Here is a 26,399-nt window from a genome sequence, read left to right on the forward strand (position 1 = left end):
CAACCACCACCATTTATTGAGTACTTACTATGTTCTAGGCTCTTTAAATGTATTAACTCGCTTGACAAATCAGATAATATATTTTATATAAGCTATAATGAGAGAAAAATAGGTACTATAAGATTATGAACTCAGAGAAAAGAAAGTTTCTTCCACGTGGAAAAAATTAGAAAAGATTGCCTGGAAACGGAAAACCTGGTATGTAGATTTGAAGCATAAGTAAGAGAGGCTGGGCAGGGAGTGAAAGCAGCAAAAGGAACAGAAAATATCTTCCCAAAGCTAAAGCACAGGAGACATGGAAGGCAGTAAGAAAAAGGATGAAAAGGTGAGCCAGGACATACAAGAAAAGCCTTCGATCCAAGCACAGTGGCTCACGCCTGTAATCCCAGCACTTTGGGAGGCCAAAGCAGGCAGATCACCTGAGGTCGGGAGTTTGAGACCAGCCTGATCAACATGGTGAAACCCCATCTCTACTAAAAATAAAAAATTAGCCAGGAGTGGTGGTAATCACAGCTACTCGGGAGGCTGAGGCAGGAGAATCGCTTAAACCTGGGAGACAGAGGTAGCAGTGAGCCAAGATCATGCCATTAAACTCCAGCCTGGGCAACAAGAGCAAAACCTGGTCTCAAAAGAAAAAGTCTTTGAGTGCCCATTTAGGATTAAATAAACACCTATTCAGTACCATTCTTTGCCACTGTGTTCTTTGCATTTTCATTAAAGACAGCAAAAAGCTGATGATGTGTTTTTGGCAACAAAGTGACTTAAAAACTGTGGTTCAGGAAAACTTAGCTGGCTGCTTTACGTAATATTCTATACAACTCCTCCCCTTATTCTCTGCTATGGCTAATAACACCTAGTTTCTCAGTTCCATTCAGCCACCCAAATTACAAATCTGAATTGTTTAAACTTCCCTCTCCCCAACACACTACTCATTCACAACTGGACCTCCTAAACCTTTCTCCAGTCAACAACCTTCATGGTAACTGTCTTGCTTCAAGCACTAACCATTATTTCCTGAAAAAGTCTACGTGATCATGCCAGGTATGGTTGTGCGTGCCTGCAGTCCCAGCTACTCGGCAGGCTGAGGTGGGAGATCACTTGAGCCCAGGAGTTCTGGGCTGTAGTGCGCAATGCCGATTGGGTGTCCGCACTAAGTTCAGCATCAATGTGGTGACCTCCCGGGAGCTAGGCACCACCAAGTTGCCTAAGGATGGGTGAACGGGCCCAGGTCAAAAACTCCTATGCTGATCCATAGTGGGATCACACCTGTGAATAGCCACTGCACTCCAGCCTGAGCAACATATAAAGAGATCCCATCTCTTAAAAAAAAAGATAGGCCGGGCGTGATGGCTCACACCTTTAATCCCAGCACTTTGGGAGGCCAAGGCAGGTGGATCATGAGGTCAGGAGATCAAGACCACCCTGGCCAACATGGTGAAACCCCGTCTCTACTATAAATACAAAAACAATTTAGCTGGGCATGGTGGCACACACCTATAGTCCCAGCTACTTAGGAAGCCGAGGCAGGAAAATTGCTTTAACCCAGGAGGCAGAGATTGCAGTGAGCCAAGATCACACCACTGCGCTACAACCTGGGCAACAGTGCGAGACTCTGTCTCAAAAAAAAAAAAGATAAAAGGTAAAAGTCTACATGACCTCCAAAGTCTACATTCCTCCTTGCCACCTACATTAATCTATCTAACATACACATCATCTTCCCTTTGCTTGAAATTGTTTGACTTCCAACTTGCCTACAAGCTATACAGAATATACAAACTCCATCACTCTGGCTCAGACATGCCCCTCCAACCTCAAATTCTACAATCACCTCTGCCAAACTACTACCAGCATACACAAAATAGCTTCTCATGCTTTTGTGTCTATTTATGTTGCTGTTCTCTCTACCTAAAATGACCTCCCATGTTCACTCCAATTATTCATTCATTCATTCTTTGTGTGTGTGTGTGTGTGTGTGTGTGTGTGTGAGAGAGAGAGAGAGAGAGAGAGAGAGAGAGAGAGACAGAGTCTTGCTGTTGTCCAGCAGTCTAGAGTGCAGTGGCGCCATCTTGGCTCACTGCAATACTCCGCCTCCCAAAGTCAAGCAATTCTCCTGTGTCAGCCTCCCAAGCAGCTGGGATTACAGGCATGCCACATTTGGCTAATTTTTGTGTTTTTAGTAGAGATGACGCTTCACCACATTAGCCAGGCTGGTCTCGAACTCCTGACCTTAAGTGATCCACCCACCTCAGCCTCCAAAAGTGCTGGGATTACAGGTATGAGCTGCCTGGCCCAATTATTCATTCTTCAAAATTCAGTTCAAGTAACATCTCTTGGCTATCTTTAGTGAGAAGATGGGCCCTGCAATAGCCTAAGTGATGTAAATCATATACAAGGTATACCACAACAACTCAGGACAGCTTGAAAATACCAAGTACACTGATTTTCCTATCCATTTAATCATTTTATTCAGAATCTGGGCCAGGCATAGTGGCTCATGCCTGTAATCCCAGCTACTCAGGAGGCTGAGGCAAGAGAACTGCTTGAACCTGGGAGGTAGAGGTTGCATCATGCCATTACACTCCAGCCTGGGCAACAAAAACAAAACTGCATCTCAAAAAAGAAAGTAAAAAGAATCTGGAGAAAATTTTAATTCAAGAAAGTTCAAATTACCCGATGTCAATCAATCAACTCAAAAAAAAAAAAAAAAAAAAGTATTTGGACTGTAGAAATAGGGAGTCAGCATAGTAAGGTGGCTGAAAGACCAGACTGTGGAGCCTAGGTACCTGAGGTTCAACTTTCATCTCTGCTACTGACAAAGCTGTTATGCTGGTCTCGCTAAATTCTCCTAGAACGTTGTCAGGAGTAAATGAGTATTTGTAAAGCACTTAAAACAGTGCCTAGCATATAGTAAGAGCTATGTAAATATTTGTTAAATAAATACAAAGAGAGCCAAGGAAGGGATCTTTTTAAGTAGAGAAGTATGATATGGTCAGATTGTATTTTAGATAGGTGACTGGGGACTATGTAGAGAAAGAGGTTAACAGGACAAGACTGGATTTAGAGAGACTATGTGAAATTATTCAGGTAGGAAATATGTGAACCATGATAGTAGTAGTAGCAATCGTTAAGCATAAATAGAAGGAGACTAATTCAACAAATACTGAAGAGGTAAAACTGGCAAGACAAGGTAATTGGATAAAGAGGAAGAAAGAAAAGAGTTAAGGTTGAGTCCCACATAAAGTATTATTTCTGATGTTTTCAAAAGCAATACTCTTCTAGGAACTTTAGCTCTTAGATTTCTGTGCTCGTGACAGTTGATGTTTTGGGAGTGTATTAATGCTTCCATAAAAATGTGAACTACAGGCCTGAGAGAGTTTTTGAACTCTCAAATTTACAGACCCTTGTTTTCTTCTTTTTTTTTTTCAGTTGGTAGAGATAATTTCTCTTTAAGGACATACCATTATACAGAACATTTATTTAGCCCAAGTCCAAAGAGACAGAAAGCTTGAATAATAATTTTATTATGTTTCTTTTTTATCTTTATGTTGAGGATTATGATGATAAAGATTATAGCACCATGGTAATACTGCAAAAATTTTTTAAGTGACTATCATTAAAGACAAATTGAAATTTGTTAATTACGTTATTTCCCATTCTTTCACTGTTTGTTCATATACGATGAGCTTTGATAACCAGAATATTTCATTACTTATTCAACCCTTTGATAAACCTTAGCTCCTTATTTCTAGATTTGTCAACTTTTTTTTTTGAGACAGAGTCTCGCTCTGTCGTCCAGGCTGGAGTGCAGTGGTGTAATCTTGGCTCGCTACAACCTCCGCCTCCCAAGTAGCTGGAACTACAGGCTCCTGCCACCAGGCCCGGCTAATTTTTGTATTTTTACTAGAGACGGGGGTTTCACCATATCAGCTAGGCTAGTCTAGAACTCCTGACCTAGTGATCTACCCACCTCACCATCCCAAAGTGCTGGGATTACAAGTGTGAGCCACCATACCCGGCCCATTTGTTAACTTTAAAAATATTTTTTCTTAGGCTGAGAGCAGTAGCTCACGCCTGTAATCCCAGCACTTTGGGAGTCGTGGCAGGAGGATCACCTGAGGTCAGGAGTTCAAGGCCTGGCTGGCCAACATGGTGAAAACCTGTCTCTATTATATATACAAGTATTAGCCGGGAGAGGTGGCGGGCATCTGTAATCTCAGCTACTTGGGGCTGAGGCAGGAGAACTGCTTGAACCTGGAAGACAGAGGTTACAGTGAGCCGAGATCGTACTACTGCACTCCAGCCTGGGCAACAAGAGTGACTCCATCTCAAAAAACAAAAATTAGCCAGGTGTGGCCAGGCACCGTGGATCAAGCCTGTAATCTCAGCACTTTGGGAGGCCGAGGCAGGCAGATCACAAGGTGAGGAGTTCTAGTCCAGCCTGGCCAAAGTGGTGAAACCTCATCTCTACTAAAAATACAAAAATTATCTGGGCATGGTGGCAGGCACCTGTAATCCCTGCTACTCAGGAGGCTGAGGCAGAAGAGTCATCTGAACCCGGGAGATGGAGGTTGCAGTGAACTGAGGTTGTGCCACTGCACTCCAGCCTGGGTGACAGGGTGAGACTCCATCTCAAAAAAAATTAGCCAAGTGTAGAGGTGTGTATCTGTAGTCTCAGCTGAGGAAGGCTGAGGTGGGAAGATTGCTTGGGCCCAGTAGGTTGAGGCTGTAGTTAGCCATGATCATATAAGTGCATTCCAATATAGGTGGCAGGGTGAGATCTCATCTTCAAAAAAAAAAAAAAATTTTTTTTTTAAAGTAGCCCGGGCACTGTGGCTCACACCTGTAATTCCAGCACTTTGAGAAGCTGAGGCAGGCAGATCACCTGAGGTCAGAAGTTTAGAGACCAGCCTGGCCAACATGGTGAAACCCCATCTCTATTAAACATACAAAAAAATTTGCCAGGCGTGGTGGTGGACACCTGTAAGCCCAGCTACTCAGAAGGCTAAGGCAGGAAAATCACTCGAACCCAGGAGGCGGAGGCTGCAGTGAGCCAAGATCATATCATTGCACTCCAGCCTGGGTGACAAAAGCAAGACTCCATCCCAAAAAATAAATAGGAAATATGCATACATGGGTTTAGTCAACAGCTTATTTCATTTTCTCTGACAATGCTAAATGTATAGCCTTTCCTTACCCATAAAAACATAACCAGGCCAGGCACGGTGGCTCATGCCTGTAATCCCAGAACTTTGGGAGGCCCAGGCAGTCAGATCACCTGAGGTCTATCATATTCTTCTAACTTTGCCTTAGAATATAAATGGATTGGGCTGGATATGGTGGTTCATACCTCTAATCCCAGCACTTTCAAGACCAGGCTGACCAACATGAAGAAACTCCATCTCTGCTAAAAAAAAAAAAAAAAAAAAAAAAGTAATAGTAATAATAATAATAATAATACCAAATTAGCTGGGTGTGGTGGCAGATGCCAGTAACCCCAGCTACTCGGGAGGCTGCGACAGAAGAATCTCTTGAACCCAGGAGGCGGAGGTTGTGGTGAGCTGAGATCATGCCACTGCACTCCAGCCTGGGCAACAAGAGTGAAACTCTGTCTTACCTACACATTTTGACTATCTGCTTTTGGTGCTCTTCATGTTGACAAGAATTGACAATTAGCTGAGGCTTAAAAAAAAAAGTTAACCAAGTCCAGGCGTGGTGTCTTATGCCTGTAACCCTAGCACTTTGGGAGGCCCAAGCAGGTGGATCACCCAAGGTCAGGAGTTCAAGACCAGCGTGGCCAACATGGCAAAACCCTGTTTCTACTAAAAATAAAAAATTAGCCAAGTGTCCCAGCTACTACTCGGGATGCTGAGGCAGGAGAATCACTTGAACCTGGGAGGCGGAGGTTTCAGTGAGCCAAGATTGAGCCTGGGCAACAGGGTGAGACTCCATCTCAAAAAAAAAAAGTTAGCCAAAATACTAAATAATCAAAACACGTGACTCATCTATCTCCACCTTCTTTCTTTTATAGTTAGCTTTTTTTTTTTTTTGAGACAGTCTTACTCTGTCGCCAGGCTGGAGTACAGTGGTGTGATCTCAGCTCACTGCAACCTCCGCCTTCTGGGTTCAAGCAATTCTCCTGCCTCAGCCTCCGGAGTAGCTGGCACTATAGGCGCGCAACACCACGCCCAGCTAAGCTTTGTATTTTTAGTAGAGATGGGGTTTCACCATGTTGGCCAGGATGGTCTCCATCTCTTGACCTCGTGATCCACCCACCCCACCTCGGCTGCCCTAAGTGCTGGGATTACAGGCATGAGCCACTGCACCTGGCCAGCATATTTTTTGTAAAATAAAAATATGAAAAGAGGAATAGATAAAACACTAGTATATAATAAAACATATTCACTCTTACTGCCCAGGCTGGAGTGCAATGGCACAATCTCTGCTCACTGCAACCTCCACCTCCTGGCTTCAAGCAATTCTCCTGTTTCAGCCTCCCAAGTAGCAGGGATTACAGGCACACGTCACCACACCTAGCTAATTTTTGTATTTTTAGTAGAGACAAGGTTTCACCATCTTGGCCAGGCTGGTCTAAAACTCCTGACTTCATGCAATCCGCCCACTTTGGCCTCCCAAAGTGCTGGGATTACAGGTATCAGCCACTGTGCCTAGCCCATAAAACATATTCTTCTATCTTTGCCTTAGATTATAAATGGATTGGGCTGGACATGTTGGCTCACACCTCCAATCCCAGCACTTTGGGAGGCCAACTCAGGTGGGTCACTTGAGGCCAGGAGTTCTCTAGTAAAAATACAAAAATTATCTGGCCATGGTGGTAGGTGCCTCTGGTCCCAGCTACTCGGGAGAGTGAGGCATGAGAATCGCTTGAAACTGGGAGGTGGCAAGGTTGCAATGAGCTGAGATAGCACCAGTGTACTCCAGCCTGGGTGACAGTGCCAGCGTACTCCAGCCTGGGTGATAGAGTGAGACTCGTCTCAAAAAAAAAAAAAAAAAAACAGGTTAAAAATGGATTAATCCACATTGCAAAATTCTGGTAACCATAAAACTTTCTACACAATGCTTTCATAAATTAAATTTCTTAAAAACTTCAGAGATTCTTAGTTTTACTTTTATAAGAAGACAGTCTCAGAAAATTTCTTAATAGCCTCAGTTAACTGTCAATTCTTGTCAACATAGAGCACTCCAAAAGAAGATAATCAAAATATATAGGTAATTTGTCCAGGTGAGTTAATTCACTTTTTATACTTGAGAATTCTGTCACAATGTAACCCTGTTCCCTCAGACAACATAAAATCTCTGTACAGGAAATGTGGCCACTCTTCCCTCCATCACCTTAATTCTCTCAAGATGACTAGAGTTAACTATTACAAAGATCTTTAGAATAACGTATTTCCTTTCTCATAACCCTTCATTCAGTCAAATGCAACTAGTATTTACTTACTTATTAATGCTATCTGTAAAGTAGTATTAGGTATTTTTTGGAAGAAGCTACTCAAATGCCAAAAGCCTTATGCATGCAAAGCAGTCAACAATACAGACCACATGTTAATAAGTGCCAATCTAAACTATGCAGGCAATAAATGCCACCAATTTTCACCATTTTAGATTAACCAAGATATGGAGTCCAATAGTTACAAAAGAAGGAATGTGTGATCTTGCAAAGCAGTACTCAAATGCTTCTGTGACTATAATATTGACCTTATTCTAGTCACTAACCTAACATTCGACGGGAAAAGAAATTCTCTGGATTTTAGTTATCTCATCCATAAAAATACCAATCTATCTGAAAAAGTAGTTGACACAAGAACAGGAAAATTAGTACCAACCTCAATATTTACAAAGTTCTAGAGAAATGTTTATGACAATGTTAAATGACAATACTTGATAGAGTACCACTCCAGAAGTAACCTTGACAAATGCAGATTAGTCCTAACTAGGTAGGTTTCAACATAAAGCCACTATCTTTTAAAAAGAAAATAAATCAAAATAATAAGTGCTTATGATGCCTGCCACCAATGAGTATAAGCATTTCACAAATATCAATGAAATTCTGTAACTGCCGTGCCAAGGTTAAAAATCCCATACATAACAGACGTTAAAGTTCCAATTCAATGACTAGCCAAAAAGTGCCATACCAAACCAGCAACAAAGTCAGAGCAATCCAAAAAGCCTTCACTATAGCTATTACGCTAACATAATACAGCATCTTTCTTCATGAAATACCGATTTCTCCAAATGTTTGTCCTTCAACGGCAAGAATTTACAGCTAAGCATCTTCTGGAGAATGGGAAGTCTGCCTTTTTTCAGAACTCATCTTGTATACCATTCGTTTTATTTTAAATAGAGCAACTTTCTAAGTGAAAAAACAGTTAACAGCTGTATGATAGATGACATAATAATATAGGCAAAGAATTTCCACTTCAAAACTTAACTATTTCTCTTTCCAAAGTACATTGAAGTAAGTTACCTGTCATAATGAAATATTTTCATAACACGGACTCAGAGGCAAGTAAAAAATATTTTAGGACCACAAGCAGAAACAGCCAGCTTGGTTTAAAACCAACGGAGCCTCAAGTCCCTTTGGCAAAAGAGAGCCTGACTCACTGCTTTAGAACTCAATAGGAAGATACCAAAAATTTACTCTGCCCAAAGATTTTGCTTTGGGTTTTTTTTTTTTTAAGACATCTTCATCTTCATCTTTTTTTTTTTTTTTTTTTTTTCTGAGACGGATTTTGGTTCTTGTTGCCCAGGCTGGAGTGCAATGGCAAGATCTTGGTTCATTGCAACCTCCACCTCCTCCCAGGTTCAAGCGATTCTCCTGCCTCAGCCTCCTGAGTAGCTCGAACTACAGGCGCATGCAACCATGCCTGGCTAATTTTTTGTATTTTTAGTAGACACAGGGTTTCACCATGTTGGCCAAGCTGGTCTCAAACTCCTGACCTCAGGTGATCCACCCACCTCGGCCTCCCAAAGTGCTGGGATGTAGCCAGAGCCACTGTGCCTAGCCAGACATCTTCATCTTAAAGTTGACAATTTCCATAGCATTCATGGTTTATTTACAAAGATGACAGATTGTGGTAAGATGAACCACATGTAAACAAGAGGGTCTTATTTTTTGCTGGATACTTAAAATATTAGCCATAATACATACATACATATACACAAACACACACACAGTCTCTCTCTCTCTCTCTCTCTCTCTCTCTCTCTGTCACTTAGTATACAACTGAGAAAGAAACATTTATATTCTTTTTTAAAAATAGAAAATAGAGCCAGGTGCAATGGCTCACACTTTGGGAGGCCAAGGTGGGCAGATCACGAGGTCAGTGGTTCGAGACCAGTCTGGTCAAGATGGTGAAACCCTGCCTCTACTAAAAATACAAAAATTATCTGAGTGTGGCAGCAGGCACTTGTAATCCCAACTACCTGGGAGGCTGAGGCAGAAGAATTACTTGAACCCAGGAGGCAGAGATTGCTGTGAGCCAAGATCATGCCACTGCACTCCAGCCTGGGCAACAGAGCGAGACTCCGTCTCAAAAAAAAAAAAAAAAGGACAATGAGACATGGATGAACAGCTAGAAAACCAAAAATTATGACACTGAATTTTCCTTCCCAGAAACACCTCAAAATCTCTTTAGAGATATTTTATCTGGAAAAATAGGTAACAAATAATTGTAATAAAAAATTCCTTCCACTCTCATTAAAAGTTGTATATAGAACTACAAAGAATTTCAAAAATTAATCTACAAATTAAGCATAAGATTTTGCAACATATATCAAGAAACACTACATACATTTGGAACTCTAAAGCTCTCTTAAGTCAAATTATCTTACGCTCCTGATTAATAATCTACTGAAAAATCACTACTCGTATGTGTGTGTGTGTGTGTGTTTTGATGGAGTCTCACTCTGTCGCCCAGGCTGAAGTGCAGTGGCTCACTGCAACCTCCACCTCCTGGGTTCAAGCAATTCTCCTGCCTCAGCCTCCTGAGTAGCTGAGACTACAGGTGCACACGACCCCTGGCTAATTTTTTGGTGTTTTTAGTAGAGACGGGGTTTCACTATATTGGTCAGGCTGGTCTCCAACTCCTGACCTCAGGTGATCTGCCTGCTTCGACCTCCCAAAGTGCTGGGATTACAGACGTGAGCCACCGCACCCGGCCCTTAGTGTGCTTTTATACCTACAAACAGTAGGAATAGGAATATGTCAGAGACATAATACAGTGAATTATCATTCCCAGCTTTACTCATTTCCTCACCGTATTAACCCTTCTACTTTCTAATCATATTAAAAAGAACAAAAATGTAAAAATATATACTGACATTCATAAGGCTAATCAAAATCACATTTACTACATATATGCAAAATTATTTTGAAGATGTCTACTCATGTGAATGCTTGATACAAGGCATTAAAATGACCTATCTTATGGCAGTATCTCACAAAAAGGTCCCTTTCAAAGGGCAACACAAGAAAAAAGGTTTAAAGGGCCTTTAATGCAAATTATCTTATCCTTTTTTTCTCATATTTTATGTTCATTATTTTAAAACCTTAAACAGATTTACTGTTTTAAGTAGAAGAAAACTGTAGTTTTTTGGTTTTTTTTTTTTTTTTTTTAGAATTTTGCAGTATTCCTATACCTCCTACTAATTCTTAGCAAATAGTTCTGACATTAATTAATTTATACTGATATGACTAGAACAATAAAAAACATTAATGAGAGTGTAGACATATGTGTGTGTGCCTATATATATTAATATATATAGACAGAGACACACGGACAAATACAGAGACAATAAGTGTCTGTATTAAAGCAGGGACACTGCTTTTTAACCCAATCATTCAATACCCATCATGCAAAAAAGGTAGAAAACATTAGATTTTAAAATTTACTACAGAAAAATGACTTAGTTATAGCAACCATTCATATCAAATAACCTTATAAAACCTAAGCAAGAGAAAGACGCTGTGAAAGGGCAATCTAGCATTTCACAGCTTCTGCTCCCTTACTCCACCCAGTCTTCTCTGCTCAATGGCTGTTCACAGCATCCACAAACATTAGCCCATTTTTTTTAAAAGGAAGTAGGGGGAGGTACCAACACAGGGTTTGCTCCATCAAAATCAACATATACAGAAGTACTTTATGTAAAAAACTGGGTTTCTTTCCGATTTTCAAAAAATATATACCAGCCTTAAATTTCTTTTAGGAGATTCCACCCATTCTGAACAATCCAAACAATGATCATTAATGAACACGAAAGAAATCGCCCTAAATACAGATTACTCTTGTGCTTTATTAAAAACTGCAATTTGCAACTGCCAATTATTTTGTGAAACTGTGTCCTAAAAGACACCCATTAGAGATTAAAAGCTAGCTAATGCCTTAAAACCGTATCAGAATTTTTTAAGTAAAAGCTTTTATATACATTCAACATCACTATGATGACATACTCAACAGGAAATTTTCCTCATTATGAGACTGGACCCCGCAGCAATCAGGCCCCGCTGCAGCAAAAAAGAAAAGAAAAGAAACACTGCTGTGGCAAAAAGGGAGGGATGGCATTATTACAGGTATAGAAGGCCCAAACACTGTCTCCTCCGCTCTGGCCTCAAAAATAAAATCACACAAAATAACCCACCCTCCCCCAACAAAAATAGAATTGCCAAGATTGGCACAAATTGGCCTTTAAAACGTTATGAATCTCAAAGACTGGGCTCTTAAAGGAGAAGTGGGAATCACAGTAATATCTCCATTTGTCCGGACTGCCACTTAAGGAAAGACTGAGGGGGAACCTTGGCATGACATCGCCCATTGAGAACGAAACCACAAATCTGGTCCTCCTCTTCAAAGGCGTATTTTCTTAACCAAAAGATTGATATAAATTGGGTCCAAACCCCAAAACAAAATTTCCTGCCCTCTTCCCGAGGAGTTTCTTGCTAAGTCACTGAAAAAAGGCAGCATATCAAATAAAGCTAAGATAACTTGCTCTCTCCTACTAAATACTGAAAACCTTTTGCACTCTACTGTTATGTCTCTAAGCGTCAAAATGTGCCGACCACCTCAAAGGCATTTTCTCACCCGGGAGGTTAAAGAAGGTAAATATACCCAGGCACTGCGTTTCCCATAGGGGCAGGGATGAGATGAAGGGGAATGGCAGAGGGCCTCGAAGCTCAATGTTAACAGTATCAAAAGGCAACTCCCGTTCGAGGAGCCGGTGGCAGAAAGAAAATCCTGCCAGATTTGGTGGGTGGATGCTGCGGATTGCTCAGCGGGCAGGGCTGCCACTCCTTGGCGGGTGCTGAGGCTGGACCACAGCTCTGGGGGCCAGGGAGACTGTGGGCCACCCTCCGCTGCTCAACCCCATCCTAAGGACGGGTGGGGGACGGAACGCCTGGAAGGCCCGGTGGGTGCCCCGGCGGCGCGGCGCAGAGCCGGTCCCCGAGCCGACCACGGAGGGTGGGGTGGGGACTGCGGAGCTCGCCTCCGCGACCGGGGAGAGCGAAGCCGATCCCCTTCCCCGAGATCAGAGAGCGACCTGCTCCCCACGCCCTTCCTACCCAAGAATACTTTTCTTGCTAAGTCACTGAGGGAGGAGGACGATCCCTTCATGCGGAGGGCCGCGGGAGGGTCGCAGCGGCGCGGGCAGCCCCCAGGGCCGGGCCCCGGCGGAGAGGAGCGAGGGCAGCGCCCTCCCCGGCCAATCCCCCTCCTCCGGGTCTCTCACTCAACGGCCGTCGCGGCCGCCATTTTGAGAGCGATGAGAGAAGAAGAAGGAGGAGGCGGCGGCGGCGGCGGCAGGGGGAGGGGAGAATGGGAGGGAGGGGACCCGCGCAGCCACATCGTCAGGCCGCCGGGCCCGGCCCGCAGCAGCCTGGGTGCGGTGGAGGAGACAGATGAGGGCGCAAACCCGCGCCGCCTTACCGGAGCGCTGCACCGCCGCCTCCGCAGGGCCTCTTCCGTCCTTCACTCCCATCCACCGGCGGGGGAGGGGGAGGGAGGGGGGGAGGGAGGAGGGAGGGAGGGAAGGAGGAGGGGAGGATGGCGCGCTGGGCCCGGGCCCGGGGAGGGGGAGGGGAGGGGAGCGGGCGGGCTCCTCAGCCGTTCCGGGGCTCGAGCCTAAGCTCGGCGCTCGCGGTTTCTCTCGCTCGCGCCGGAGCGCTCCCCTCCTTTTCCTTCTCGCTCCCTAGACCTCCGGGTCACCGCTCCTCCGCTCGCTCACTCGCCCTCCCGGCCGCCGGACTCCGCCGCCGCCCCACTGCTCCAGCTCCGTCTGTCACAGGAGCTGCCCCAACGCCCTGACGTCACCGCGCCGCCGCAGCCGCCACCGCCGCCGCCGCCGCCGCCGCCCCAGACCCGCCAGGAAGCGGGAGGGGCGGGCGCCGGGAGCGGAGGAGGGGCTGCAGCGCATGCGCGGGGCTGGGCCGGGCCGGGGCAGCGCTGCCTTCTAGCGGGCGGGCGGCTACTCAGTGCCCCCGGGCCAGCGGCGAGTCTGCGCGCTTTTCGCGGTCCGCACGCTTCGGTAACCTTGGGAAGGCTCCTTTTTCCCAGCCCCTCCTCTGACCTGTGGCCCCATCTGAACTCTGGCCCTCCTCACCTCCCCGCCCCCCCCCCGCTTTTGCGACCTTGCGGCCGACCGCGGGGACCCGCTGGCACCGTGCGGAGCGAGCCTCGGGAGGCGGGAGAGGCAGCGGGGCCCGGCCACCTTACCGCCCCTCTGCCTCGGGCCTCGGAGATAATTTCCCAGTTTGCGGGGGGAATGAGGGAGGGGAGTAGGCTTGTTGGCTTGGGAGGAAGAACTGTCGAGGTTAAAAGGCAGATGGAATGCTATCATTGTCTTCATTTTTATTATAGATTCTTAATTGGGAGGACTCGCTTTTAGATGTGATTCAGCTATTCTCCTTAGTCACACACACACCAGAGTCTCTCCAGGTCTGGAAACCGATGCCCAAAGAAAGGCCTGGAACTTTATCCCTGTGAGGGATGTCTGTGTGAGGTTGCTAAATTATGGATTGAACTACTGATGACAGTCGTCTTGGGGATTAGTAATTTATTCCACATAGAGACCCTTGATTTTTTTTTTTTTTTTTGAGACGGAGTCTCTTCTGTCGCCCAGGCTGGAGTGCGGCGGCGCGATATCGGCTCACTGCACCCTCCGCCTCCTGAGTTCAATCGATTCTCCTGCCTCAACTTCCCGAGTAGTTGGGATTATAGGCACGCGCCACCACTCTCGGCTAATTTTTGTATTTTTACTAGAGACGGGATTTCACCATGTTGGCCAGGCTGGTCTGAAACCCCTGACCTCAGGTGAGGTCTGGCATTACAGGCCTGAGACACAGCGCCAGGTGACCCTTGATTTTTAAACAGTGAGATTTGGGGTTCTGAATAATTCAATATGCGCTATTATTTTAAAAAGAGGTTTCAAATGAGCTTATCTCGTCATTAATTTGTATTGTCCAAGGGAGCTCTTTTCTTGAAACGGGCTTAAGCTTATATGTACTGATTTTATTGCTCCACTTTATGTAGGTAAATATATATATATACTGCATTTGAGAAGCAGCAGAGTTAATGAAAGAGACAATTTAGGTGTAAATCCTGGACCCCGCAATTGCCAGAAACGCGACCTAGGGTAAATTACCATACCTGTCTTTGGCCTCAGTTTCTCAATAAAAGAGACCTAATAAGGCCGGGCGCGGGGGCTCACACCTGTAATCCCAGCACTTTCGGAAGCCGAAGCAGGTGGATCACGAGGTCAGGAGTTTGAGACCAGCCTGGCCAAGATGATGAAACGCCGTCTCTACTAAAAATGCAAAAATTCGCCGGGTGCTGTGGCACGGGCTTGTAGCACCTGTAGTCCCAGCTAGAGGCTGAGGCAAGAGAATCTCGAGCCCGTGAGGTGGAGGTCGTAGTGGAGCCGAGATCACGCCACTGCACTCTAGTGTCGGCCATGCCACCCAGCAAGACTCCAAACAAAACAAAAACAAAGAGACCTAATAACCTGGCTTTTGTGATAATTAGGGTGGGGTTTCCGCCTTTCCTGGGGACTCCTGGATATCTCATAACCATTCTGTTGCTTCATACCAAAACAAGTTTCCTTTGATCAAGAAAGGTTATCTCCGCCAGGCACAGATTGCTAATCCCTGTAATCCCAGCAATTTGGGAGGCCCAGGCAGGAATGGGAGGTTGGGAGGGGGGCCAAGGATCACCTGAGCCAAGGAGTTGGAGATCAGCGGGTGCAACATAGTGAAACCTCATCTCTACAAAAAAATAAAATAAAAATTAGCTGAGTGTGGTGGCACATGCCCCAGCTACTGGGAAGGCCGAGTTGGGAAGATTACTTAAACCCTGGAGATCCAGACCAGCCAGGACAACAAAGCAAGATCCCATCTCTAAAAAATAAATAAATAAATGAAAGAGAGAACAAGAAAGAAAGAAAGAAAAAAGGAAGGAAAGACAAACAGCTGGCCGCCATGGCTCACACTTTGTAATCCCAACACTTTGAGATGCCCAGATAGGCAGATCACCTAAGGTCAGGAGTTTGAGACCAGCTTGTCCAATATGGTGAAATTCCATCTCTACTAAAAATACAAATATTAGCCTGGCATGGTGGTGTACGCCTGTAATCCCAGCTGCTTGCCAGACTGAGGCATGAGAATCGCTTGAAGCCCAGAGGCAGAGGTCACAGTGAGCCAAGAGCGCCACTGCACTCCAGCCTAGGTAACAAAGCAAGACTCCCTCTGGGAAAAAAATAATAATAATAAAACAATGAAAACAAAAACTTTTAAATAGCTGGGCATGGTGGCACATGCCTGGAATCCTAGCGACTCAGGAAACGGAGGCAGGAGGATCACTTGAGCCCAGGAGGTCCAGGCTTCGTTGAATGATGATCATGCTACTACACCCTACACTGTAGCCTAGGAAGATTGGACCCCGTTTCTAAAAATAGGTCGAGATCAGTCATTCAAAGCTGGTAATCCCAGCACTTTGGGATGCCAAGGTGGAAGAATTGCTTGAGCCCAGGAGTTTGAGACCAGCTTGCGCAACGTAGGGAAACCCTGTCTCTACAAAAAGTAGAAAATTAGCCTGTCGTGGTGATTTGTGCCTGTGGCTCCACCGATTGGGAGGCTGAGATGGGAGGATCATTTGAGACTGGAAGGTGGAGGCTGCAGTGAGCCAAGATCGCACCACTGCTCTCCAGCCTGGGTGACAGAGCAAGACCCTGTCCCAAAATAAAGTTAAATGTAAAATGGGTGAAAAAGAAAGGCTGTCTCCATCCCTGTAAGTGTTCAAAGGGAACATGAGCCAACTGCATGAAGGGTTTGGGTTTTTGCCTCATGAAGATTTACCAGAGACAAATGAAATTGTCTCCAGAAAGTCTTTTCCAGTGTTAGATTTCTGGGATTTTCGGAAAAGGACAATAAAATGGGGCACACAGCTTTGGTCTGTGCTGTTGCTGGGGTTCAATAACAGTCAATAAACATACAATAAATTAGCATCCCTTTGTTCTAAGAATCATTTCATTTTTACCTTTTAAAATATTTATTGTCTGACATGCTACTTAATATTTAATTAGCTGGGTAAATCAGTTCTTTATTTTTTTAAAAGAATGCTCTAAAAGTAAACAAAATTGCCCAGAAAGAAATCAGAAACACGTTTATAAACGCTGATTTCATACAAATAGGTAGCACTAGCCTCGATAAATCTTGAGCTCACATATTTAGAAAATTTTAAAGTCTATATTGTGTAATTGTGCACTAAATTGATATCAAATTTTATTTCTGTAGCAATTCTTCAAAAAACAATAAACTCTCTTTGGGGGAAGGTGTAAGTTTCTCCCTGGATTACAATTTTTCTGAACAGAAAACTGTTACATGCTTACCTTGAGTAAAGTGATGTGTTACAGTTCTATGCACTTTCCCTTCAGTTAGTTGCTAGGATGATAGATCTATCCTAAGAAACGTTTGTCTATTGAAAAAGTAGAATTAGGACATCTATGCTATCAATCATAATTCATAAGGACTGATACAGAACTTACTACATCCATCCAGGAAACATTTAATAATGGACATTTTAGATGATGTTGCTTGAAAAAAAATTAAGTATAAACATCCACTTTACTTACCACAATCTAAGAATCTCCCCATTTATTTGAATTGCAAATCTTTAATTTTGCAGCAGACATTTTCAAAATGGAAACACCTATGATGGATTGATTGATTGATTGATTGAGAAGGAGTCTCACTGTGTCACCCAGCCTGGAGTGCAGTGGTGTTATCTCAGCTCACTGCAACATCTGCCTCCAGGGTTGAAGCAATTCTTCTGCCTCAGCCTCCTGAGAAGCTGGGATTACAGGCGCCTGCCACCATGCTGGGCTAATTTTTGTATTTTTAGTAGAGACGGGGTTTCACCATATTGGCCAGGCTAGTCTCAAACTCCTGGTCAGGAGTTTGCCCACCTTGGCGTCCCAAAGTGCTGGGATTACAGGCGTGAGCCACTGCACTTGACGTGGAAACATTTATTTCAATTACTGCAGTAACATTAGCATTAGTTTAAACAATTCTGCAAATAAGCTGACTGGCAGAAGCACTCCAAAAATACTTCTAAAGGTATCTCCAGAACAAAAATTTATGACAAGCACAAATGTTAAAATGTTGTTTTAAGAATTAAACTGTCCTCTATAATTTATAGGCATATGTACTTTGTTATGTGTGCAAATTCAATTGAAAGCAATTATCAAGTTGTGAGAAGGAAGCTTTGGGGCATAATGTTATGTGAATCAAAGTCCCATTTAAAGGAGAATCATGACCCAACTGTCATGGGACTCACTCTAGAAGATTTTAGCTAATTAACGTGTGTACCTGTATTTCCCCAAGGCGTGAATATGTCAGCGAGGGCAACTCCAACTACACCTGTCCTCCCTCATCTCGGCATCATAACATCCACCTGTGTCATGAACACTGGGCATCCATAAAAACAAATTCAAGGCTATTCACAGAGTGAAAGTCAGCCTAGACATAGAAGGAATATTTAAAAGCAGCACTTGCCAGGCACAGTGGCTCACTCCTGTAGTCTCAGAACTTTGGGAGGCTGAAGCGGGTAGATCACCTGAGACCAGAAGTTCAAGACCAGCCTGGCCAACATGGCAAAACTCTGTCTCTACTAAAAATACAAAAACAAATTACCCAGGCGTGGTGGCCCGAGCCTGTTGTTCCATCTACTCGGGAGGCTGAGGCAGGAGAGTCACTTGAACCCAGGAGGCAGAGGTTGTGGTGAGCCGAGATTGCACCACTTCACTCCAGCCTGGGCAATAGAGCAAAACTCAGTCTCAAAAAAAAAAAAAAAAAAAGAGCTTCTAAGGATCGTGTCTGTGAGTCAGGATTTCCAGTCTAGAGACAATGGCCCTCACGGGATGGAGCCCAAAGATGTCGTCAGGAGTAACTGTAATGAGAGTGTAGACAGCTTTGATGACATGAACCTCTCCGAGTCCGTTCTCCCGGGCATCTGTGCCCTATGGTTTTGAGAAACCCTCTGCCATTCAATAGCAGTGAGCCCTTCTACCTTGTATCAAGGGTTATGATTACGCTCAAGCATAATCTGGGACTGGGAAAACTGTCACATTTTCCATATTGATTCTGCAGCAGATTGAATTAGCTCTAAAGGCCACCCAGGCCTTGACCTGGCCCCCACTCGAGAATTGGCTCAGCAGATACAGAAGGTGGTCATGGCACTAGAAGACTACATGGGTGCCTCCTGTCACCGCTGTATTGGGGACATCAACATGCATGCTGAGGTGCAGAAACTGCAGATGGAAGCTCCCCATATCATCGTGGGTACCCCTGGCTGTGAGTCTGATATGCTTACCTGGAGATACCTATCTCCCGAATACATCACGATGTTTGCATTGGACGAAGCTGAACACATGTTAAGCCGTGGATTCAAGGACCAGATCTATGACATGTTCCAAAAGCTCAGCAGCAACACGCAGATAGTTTTGCTGTCAGCCACAATGCCTTCTGATGTGCTTGAGGTGACCAAGAAGTTCGTGAGGGACCCCAATTGGATTCTTGTCAAGAACGAAGAGTTGGCTGAGTGTGGTGGCTCATGCCTGTAATCTCAGCACTTTAGGAGGCAGAGGCAGGCAGATCATGAGGTCAAAAGATTGAGACCATCCTGGTCAATATGGTGACACCCCATCTCTACTGAAAATACAGAAATTAACTGGGCGTGGTGGCATGCACCTGTAGTCCCAGCTACTTGGGAGGCTGAGGCAGGAGAATCGCTTGAACCGGGGAGGCAGAGGTTGCGGCAAGCTGAGACCGTGCCACTACAATCCAGCCTGGTGACAGAGCAACACTCTGTCTCAAAAAAAAAAAAAAGATGGAAGAGTTGGCCCTGGAGGGTATCTGCCAATTCTACAACAATGTGGAACGAGAGGAGTTGAAGCTGGTTGCCGGACCCACTGTGTGTGAGTTGCATGAAACCCTGACCATCAGCCAGGCAGTCACCTTCATCCGTACCCAAAGGAAGGTGGACTGGCTTGCTGAGAAGGTGCATGCTCGAGATTTCACTATCTCACTCTCTCTGCCATGCAGGGAGATACGGACCAAAAGGAATGAGATGTGATCGGAAGGGAGTTTGGTTCTGGCTCTAGCAGAGTTTCAGTACTGCTGACCTGCTGGCTGGAGCCATTGATGTGCAGCACATTTCTTTCTTTCTTTTTTTTTTTTAATTTTGTATTGCATTTTAGGTTTGGGGGTACGTGTGCAGAACGTGCAAGATAGTTGCATATGTACACACATGGCAGTATGTTTTGTTTCCTTTCTCCCCTTCACCCACATTTGTCATTTTTCCCCAGGCTATCCCTCCCCAGCTCCCCTCCCCCGCTGGCCCTCCCCTTTTCCCCCCAATAGACCCCAGTGTTTAGTACTCCCCTCCCTGTGTCCATGTGTTCTCATTTTTCATCACCCTCCTATGAGTGAGAATATGCGTTATTTCATTTTCTGTTCTTGTGTCAGTTTGCTGAGAATGATGTTCTCCAGATTCATCCATGTCCCTACAAACGACACGAACTCATCATTTTTGATTGCTGCATAATATTCCATGGTGTATATGTGCCACATTTTCCCAATCCAGTCTATCATCGATGGCATTTGGGTTGGTTCCAGGTCTTTGCTATTGTAAACAGTGCTGCAATGAACATTTGTGTGCATGTGTCCTTATAGTAGAACGATTTATAGTCCTTTGGATATATACCCAGTAATGGGATTGCTGGGTCAAATGGAATTTCTATTTCTAAGGCCTTGAGGAATCGCCACACTGTCTTCCACAATGGTTGAACTAATTTACACTCCCACCAACAGTGTAAAAGTGTTCCTTTTTCTCCACATCCTCTCCAGCATCTGTTGTCTCCAGATTTTTTAATGATCGCCATTCTAACTGGCGTGAGACGATATCTCAATGTGGTTTTGATTTGCATCTCTCTAATTACCAGGGATAATGAGCATTTTTTCATATGATTGTTGGCCTCATATATGTCTTCTTTTGTAAAGTGTCTGTTCATATCCTTTGCCCATTTTTGAATGGGCTTGTTTGTTTTTTTCCTGTAAATCTGTTTGAGTTCTTTGTAAATTCTGGATATCAGCCCTTTGTCAGATGGGTAAACTGCAAAAATTTTTTCCCATTCTGTTGGTTGCCGATTCACTCTAGTGACTGTTTCTTTTGCCGTGCAGAAGCTGTGGAGTTTGATTAGGTCCCATTTGTCTATTTTGGCTTTTGTTGCCAATGCTTTTGGTGTTTTGTTCATGAAGTCCTTGCCTACTCCCATGTCCTGAATGGTTTTGCCTAGATTTTCTTAGGGTTTTTATGGTGCCAGGTCTTATGTTTAAGTCTTTAATCCATCTGGAGTTAATTTTAGTGAGCATATTTCTTTAGTCATCAGCTATGACCTTCCCACCAACAGGGAAAACTATATCCACAGACTCGGTCAGGTGGACAGTTGGCCATAAGGGTGTGGCTATTAACATGGTGACAGAGGAAGTCAAGAGAACTCTTCGAGACAGAGACCTTCTACAACACCCCTATTCAGTATGTGCCCCTCAGTGTTGCTGAACTCATCTGAGGGGCTGTCCTGCTACCTAGTCGCAGCCAGGGTTCAATCTTGGAGGGCTGAGGAGCAGTGGGAGTGGGGAGGGAAGGGAGCCAAGGGATGGACATCTTGTCATTTTTTTCTTTGAATGTCACTTTATATATATGTTATATATACACACACCTTTTACATATATATTATATATACTTTATACCTATATATTATATATATACATTATATATATGTATATAATATATATGTAATTTTTGAAGGTTTTTTTTTTTTTTGAGACCGAGTCTCGCTCTGTCACCAGGCGGGGGTACAGTGGCGCAATCTCAGCTCACTGCAACCTCTGCCTCCCAGGTTCAAGTGATTCTTCCACCACAGCCTCCTGACTAGCTGGGACGACAAGTACACACCACTATACCCAGCTAATTTTCGTATTTTTAGTAGAGATGGAGTTTCACCATGTTGGCCAGGATGGTCTAGACCTCTTAACCTCATGATCCGCCCACCTCAGCCTCCCAAAGTGCTGGGATTATAGGCGTGAGCCACCACACCAGGCCTAATTTTTGAAGTTCTAATATGAAGAAACATAATACAAAACAATGTATCAAATTTACTTGGTATGTCACCACCTAGACCAGGCAAAGGTTAGAACAAATTTTCTGGTTTTTTTTTTTTCTCTTGAGATGGAGTCTTGCTCTGTCACCAGGCTGGAATGCAGTGACACAATCTTGGCTCACTGCAACCTCCACCTCCTGGGTTCAAGTGATTCTCCTGCCTCAGCCCCCCAAGTAGCTGGGACTACAGGCACATAACACCATGCCCAGCTAATTTTTGTATTTTTAGTAGAGACAGGGTTTTACCATGTTGGCCAGGATGGTCTTGATCTCTTGATCTCGTGATCCACCCACCTTGGCCTCCCAAAGTGCTGGGATTACAGGCATGAGCCACTGTGCCGGGCCAAATTTTCTTTTTTTGTTGTTTTAAATTTATTATTTTTTAAAATATTTTTTTATTTAATTTTGTTTTTCTTTTTTTTTAGAGATAGAGTTTCACTATGTTGGCCAGGATGGTCTCGATCTCTTGACCTCATGATTCGCCTGCCTCGGCCTCCCAAAGTGATGGGATTACAGGCATGAGCCACCAAGTCCAGCCAATTTAATTTAATATTATTTTACTTTTGAGACAGAGTGTCGCTCTTGTTGACCAGGCTTGAGTACAATGGCGCAATCTCAGCTCACCAAAACCTCCGCCTCCCAGGTTCAAGAGCTTCTCCTGCCTCGGCTTCCCAAGTAGCTGGGATCATAGGCATGCGTGACCAGGCCTGGCTAATTTTGTATTTTTAGTAGCAACAGGGTTTCTCTCCATGTTGGTCAGGCTGGTCTGGAACGCCTGATCTCAGGTGATCGCCCCACCTCGGCCTCCCAAAGTGCTAGGATTACAGGTGTGAACCACTTTGCCCTTTCTTTCTTCTTTCTTTGTTTTTTCTTTTACTTTTTTTTAGACAAAGTCTGGCTTTGTCATGCAGGCTGCTGGAGTGCAGTGGTATGATCTCGGCTCACCGCAAGCTCTGCCTCCTGGGTTCAAGCAATTCTCCTGCCTCAGCCTCCTTATTAGTTGGGACTACAGGCACATTCCACCATCCCCGGCTAATTTTTGTATTTTCATTACAGATGGGATTTTGCTGCGTTGGCCAGGCTCATCTCCAGCTCCTGACCTCAAGTGATCCACCTGCCTTGGCCTCCCAAAGAGCTAAGATTACAGGTGTGAGCCATTGCACCTGGCCAGGTAAAACAAAGTTTTGGTCACTTTCTGCTAGTTTTATTTAACTAGTAGAGTAAAAGATCAATTCTCACCTAGAAGGCTTAAGGGAAGTTTTATGAAAAAGTGACTTAAAGTGGGATTTTACAGGCGTGAGCCACCACATTTGGCCAAAGGTAACTACTAAAGTCAGGAGCAAGACAAAGATGTCACCTATTACTACGCTTTAACAATTGCTCTCAAAATTCGAATCTAATGTAATAAGGTAAGAAAAAGAAATGACATAAAATTGGAAAGGAAGAGACACATTAGTTTCCTCTTTTTTAGAGGAATAAATGTTTATAAAAACTTAAGGCCAGAAGCGGTGGCTCATGCCTGTAATCTCAGCACTTTAGGAGACCAAGGTGGGAGGATCCCTTGAGGTCGGGAGGTCAAGCCCAGCCTGACCAACATGAAGAAACCCAGTCTCTACTAAAAATAAAAAAAAAATTATCTGGATGTGGTGGCACATGCCTGTAATCTCAGCTACTAGGAAGGCTGAGGAAGGAGAATTGCTTGAACCCGGGAGGCGGAGGTTGTGAGTCAAGATCGCGCCACTGCACTCCAGCCTGGGCAACAAGAGAGAAACTTCATCTCAAAAAAAAAAAAAAAATGTTAAAACAACCTATAAAGTAAAAAGTAAATATTCCTGTTATTCTATCAATTTCATTTCTCAGAGGTAATCACCTTCAACAGTTTGATGTGTCTTTTTCAGCACTTTTCTATGCATATGTAGGCATACATATTTCTGAGTATATATACATGGATCTTGAAAAATAAAACTGGAATCATAAAATACTATTGTCCTGCAATGTAGTTTATCAATTTAATAAAATTGCATGAACAGATTTCCAGTTTGGTGCTAGAGATCTAACTTATTCTCTTTAATGGCTGCATAGTGTTTCATAGTAATAGCTAATGTCATGTGTTTAACCATTTCTTTTCTTTTCTTTTCTTTTTTTTTTCTTTTTTTTTTTTAATCCTGCCTCAGGTTTATTTGTACAAATAGCACAGGAGGACCCCAGCCCCATGCAGATGGCAGCCCCAGGGGAGTTACACCAGTCCTTCTGTCCTCACATTGGCAGACAAAGATATCTATTCTGAAGCCTTTGTAGGGGCCTGGGCACCTTTGAAAGCCTGAGCTGGAACTGAAACTGGAGCTGAAGCCTGGGCCTTGGTTTGATCCTTGGCCTTGGCCTTGACCTTGACCTTTGGCCGGCAGAGCCTGAGCCCCTTGGCAATGCGTGCCCGAGCACGCTTCCCAAGCTTGGGGTGGGCAATGTAGGCAAGTCGATCGAGCTTGCGGCTGACACCCTTTGGGATCTTGGGCTTAACCTCCTTGGGCTTTACGAGGGCCTTGATGGCCTCAGCACGTGCACTCATGGCCTTGGCATTGTTGGCCTGCATCTTCTTTAGGCCCTTCTTGTTGTGCTTCTTGGCAAAGCGCATGTTCCTCAGGAACTTGGGGTCCACCCCCTTAAGAGACTCGTATCTTTGTGATCGGGGTTTCTTGATACCATTTCTGTGCCATTTTCGGGACTGGTTGTGTGTGGTGTGGTTCTTGGACTTGGCCATGTCTGCACCCAAGCCGCAGTTCCCCTTTTCTTTTCTTTTTTTGGAGACAGAGTCTCACTCTGCACCCAGGCTGGAGTGCAGTAGTGGGATCTTGGCTCACTTCAATCTCCAACTCCCAGGTTCAAGCTATTCTCCTGCCTCAGCCTCCTCCTGAGTAGCTGGGACTACAGGTGTGTGGCACGTCACCTGGCTACTTTTTGTTTTTGTTTTTGTTAATAGGGACGAGGTTTCACCATGTTGGCCAGGCTGGTCTCAAACTCCTGAAGTCAAGTAATCCACCACCTCAGCCTCCCAAAGTGCTGGGATTACAGGCGTGAGCCACCTCACCTGGCCCATTTAACCATTTCTTACTGGTGAATTCTTCATCTTTATTTTTGCTATTAAGGAAAAGTGCTTCAATGAATACCTTTATCCATCTATCTTTGCTCACTTTTGAAGAATAATCTTCTAAAAGTGAAGTTGCTAGGTCAAAGGCTAAGCAATTTAAAATTTTTCAGTCTCAAATTATCCTCCAAAAATACTGATTTATACTTACAGGGTTTGAGACTATCCATTTACCCCCATTCTTACCAATGCTGAAACATACATTCTTGTGACTTTGCTTATCTAGTAAATGCAACACACAAAAACACTCCAAAGATCATTATTATTTGTAGATTGTATACTTCCCTGGAAAACTCAAGAAAATTCACTTTAAAAAATGAAAATTGGCCGGGTGCAGTGGCTCACGCCTGTAATCCCAGCACTTTGGGAGGCCGAGGCGGGTGGATCACGAGGTCAAGATATCGAGACCATCCTGGTCAACATGGTGAAACCCCGTCTCTACTAAAGATACAAAAAATTAGCTGGGCATGGTGGCGCATGCCTATAATCCCAGCTACTCAGGAGGCTGAGGCAGGAGAATTGCCTGAACCCAGGAGGCGGAGGTTGCGGTGAGCCGAGATCGCGCCATTGCACTCCAGCCTGGGTAACAAGAGCGAAACTCTGTCTCAAAAAAAAAAAAAAAAAAGAAATGAAAATTAACTGTCCAGGAGTGGTGGCTCATGCCTATAATCCCAGCACTTTGGGAGGCCAAGGTGGGTGGACCACAAGGTCAAGAGATCAAGACCATCCTGGTCAACATGGTGAAACCCCATCTCTACTAAAAATACAAAAATTAGCTGGGCATGGTGGCACGCGCCTGTAGTCCCAGCTACTCAGGAGGCTGAGGCAGGAGAATTGCTTGAACCCAGGAGGCTGAGGCAGGAGAATTGCTTGAACCCAGGAGGCAGAGGTTGCAGTGAGCCGAGATTGTGCCATTGCACTACAGCCTGGGTAACAAGAGTGAAACTCCGTCTCAAAAAAAAATAAAAAAAAGAAAATTCACTAAATAAGAGCCAAGTGTGTGTGAAGGAAAGCACTTTTATGCTTGGCAAAGGTATAAATTATACTCCAGACGGCAATTTCTCAGTATGAAATGAGGCAAAAATATTTAAAAATGCATCTCTTCTGACCCAGCTTCACAAAATCTAGAATTTTTTTATAAGAAAATAAGTGTGCAAAAATTTATCTACAATGATTTTTACTCAAGCATGATTTATTGCTATAAAAAATAAAAAACAACCTAATTGTCCTTCAACAAGGGAGTAGGTAAACAAATGATGGTTCATTAGTTCATCTGTAGAGTCAAACACTACACGTCTATTTGAAGTTATCTTTTTTTTTTCCTGAGATGGAGTTTTGCTCTTGTTGCCCAGGCTGGAGTGCAGTGGCGTGATCTCAGCTCACTGCAATCCCCGCCTCCCGGGTTCAAGCCATTCTCTTGTATCAGCCTCCCAAGTAGCTGGGATTACAGGTATGCACCACCACGCCCAGCTAATTTTGTATTTTTAGTAGAGATGGGGTTTTGCCCTATGGGCCAGGCTAGTCTCGAACTC

At 44.3% G+C, this 26,399-nt stretch overlaps 1 protein-coding gene and 1 pseudogene across 22 annotated transcripts in view; one reads left to right on the top strand and one right to left on the bottom strand.

The window, feature by feature from the left end:
- The window catches only part of PAFAH1B1 (platelet activating factor acetylhydrolase 1b regulatory subunit 1), a 95,718-nt gene extending 82,426 nt beyond the window's left edge, over window positions 1-13,292 (bottom strand). For 13 of the 22 annotated variants that reach the window (XM_078372448.1, XM_078372429.1, XM_054255586.2 and 10 more), the window contains exon 1: window positions 12,942-13,292. The gene's annotated coding sequence lies outside the window, so the exon portion shown is untranslated. Of the gene's footprint in view, window positions 1-5,347; window positions 5,405-11,470; window positions 11,525-12,577 lie in introns of all 22 variants that reach the window. The other 9 variants (XM_054255589.2, XM_078372436.1, XM_078372447.1 and 6 more) reach the window with 3 other exon arrangements.
- On the top strand, window positions 12,067-19,199 carry LOC100393877 (uncharacterized; annotated as a pseudogene).
- Window positions 19,200-26,399: the final 7,200 nt, after the last annotated feature.

The sequence above is a fragment of the Callithrix jacchus genome, chromosome 5 (assembly GCF_049354715.1).
Source record: "Callithrix jacchus isolate 240 chromosome 5, calJac240_pri, whole genome shotgun sequence".
NCBI lineage: Eukaryota > Metazoa > Chordata > Mammalia > Primates > Cebidae > Callithrix > Callithrix jacchus.